The sequence below is a fragment of the Nycticebus coucang genome, chromosome 3 (genome assembly GCF_027406575.1).
Source record: "Nycticebus coucang isolate mNycCou1 chromosome 3, mNycCou1.pri, whole genome shotgun sequence".
NCBI lineage: Eukaryota > Metazoa > Chordata > Mammalia > Primates > Lorisidae > Nycticebus > Nycticebus coucang.
Window position 1 is genome coordinate 139,420,785 of NC_069782.1, and position 2,233 is coordinate 139,423,017.

Genomic DNA, 2,233 nt, shown 5'->3' on the forward strand with positions numbered 1-2,233 from the left:
CCCAGGTTAGCAACGAGAAAACTGAAGCTCAGACATGTGAACTCTATGTCGCCCAGCTAATCTGAGGCAGAAGAACATTAGGAAGCAGGTTGCTCCAACAATTATTTTGTAAATACAGATACAAGAAACATAAAAACATAAAAATGGACTATCGAAGCATAGAACAGCAGTTCTTAACTTCCAGAAGAAACTTTTAAGAAGAAGATACGCGGGGCTGCGCCTGTGGCTCAGTGAGTAGGGCGCTGGCCCCGTATGCCGAGGGTGGTGGGTTCAAACCCAGCCCCAGCCAAATTGCAACAACAAAAAAATAGCCGGGCGTTGTGCCGGGCGCCTGTAGTCCCAGCTGCTCGGGAGGCTGAGGCAAGAGAATCGCATAAGCCCAAGAGCTGGAGGTTGCTGTGAGCCGTGTGACGCCACGGCACTCTACCAAGGGCAGTAAAGTGAGACTCTGTCTCTACAAAAAAAAAAGAAAAAGAAGAAGAAGAAACGCATGATGTGCTGATAATGCTGACAAATGCAGTAAGCATTTTTCTGGAGGGATATGGAAGAACCCATCAATAGCGCATAAGCATTAGGAAGAGATGCTGGGGTGGAGGGGGGAGAGTGAGAGAATTCTCTTTCTTCTCTTGTCTTCCTACAGCATTTGAATTATTTTCCACATGCAAAGTGAAAACAAGTGGTTATCTGAGTGGGAAGAGTATGGGTTATATTAATTTTCTTCTTGAGGGCAGTGCCTATGGCTCAGTGGGTAGGAGGCTGGCCCCATGTATGGAGGGTGGTGGGTTCAAACCGGGCCCCAGCCAAACTGTAACCAAAAAATAGCCGGGCATTGTGGCTGGCTCCTGTAGTCCCAGCTACTGGGGAGGCTGAGACAAAAGAATCGCCTAAACCCAGGGGTTGGAAGTTGCTGTGAGCTGTGGCACTCTACCCAGGACGACAAAGTGAGACTCTGTCTCTAAAAAAAAAAAAAAGAAAGAAAGAGAGAATATTTGGCTTAGTGCCTGTGGCACAAACAGCTAAGGTGCTAGCCACATACACCTATGCTGACAGGTTCGAGTCCAGCCCGGGCCCACCAAACAACAACGGCTGCAACCAAAAAATAGCCGGGTGTTGTGGCGGGCACCTGTAGTCCCAGCTACTTGGGAGGCGGAGGCAGGAGAATCTCTTGAGCCCAAGAGTTGGACATTGCTGTGAGCTGTGAGGACCACAGCATCTACCCAGGGCAACAGCTTGAGGCTCTGTCTCAAAAAAAATATTTTTTTTCTTCTTGAGTCTTTTCTGAATTAAAAAAAGAAAGAAATACGATTTTTGTCAGAAAAACTTTAGGAAGCCGATGAACTGAACCTCAAGAAAATTTTACAAATATGTTTATTCATATATTTAAGAATTCTTTGTAGGGAAGATTGGAGGAAATCATTATACTTAAATAACCAGGCTAATACAAGATTTTCATGACTAGAAGACCAATAGCTGTCTTATACCTGTATTGAAGCTGCTGTTATCAATAATTCAAAATGGGGTTTGGACTGGCGCTGAATCGAGGCCAGCAGCAGATCACTCAAGCTGTTGGTTTCAAGCAGGAGCCTAAAGAATTATCTTTCTATGGTCTGTTGACCATTTCAGAACTTTGGAAATGTAATGGCCAATTCATTAGAAACAGTATGAGTCATTGGTGATAGATGTAGTCTAGTATTTATTTGTAGTCTTAACATTGGGGTTCCAATATATCCAAAATGGGGTTTGGCTCCCATAGCTCAGTGGTTAGAGTGCTGGCCACATGCACTGGGGCTGTTGGGTTCGAAACCAGCCTGGGTCTGCTAAACAAACAAACAAACAAACAAAATAGATAGGCATTGTGGTTCCAGCTGTAGTCCCAGCTACTCAGGAGGCTGAGGCAAGAGGATCGCTTAAGCCCAAGAGTTTGAGGTTGCTATAAGCAGTGACACCATGGTACTCTACTGCAGGTGACAAAGTGCAATTCTGTTTCTGTTCCCCCCCCCAAAAAAATAATAATAATTTGAAATGGATGTCCAGGTGCAGTGGCTCATACCTGTATTCCTAGCACTCTGGGAGGGTGAGGCAGGTGGATTGCCTAAGCTCAGGAGTTTCAGACCAGCCTGAGCAAGAGTGAGACCTCATTTCTAAAAACAGCTGGGCATTGTGGTGGGTACCTATAGTCCCAGCTACTTGGGAGGCTGAGGCAAGAACCCAGAGTTTGAGGTTGCTGTAAACT

General features: G+C 45.6%; 1 non-coding gene across 1 annotated transcript; it reads left to right on the forward strand.

Moving 5' to 3' along the window:
* The first annotated feature begins 1,526 nt into the window (after positions 1-1,526).
* LOC128582879 (small nucleolar RNA SNORA2/SNORA34 family) lies at positions 1,527-1,665 on the forward strand. Its single transcript, XR_008379301.1, has one exon. It is a non-coding gene; the product is annotated as a small nucleolar RNA SNORA2/SNORA34 family (small nucleolar RNA).
* The last annotated feature ends 568 nt before the right edge of the window (positions 1,666-2,233 follow it).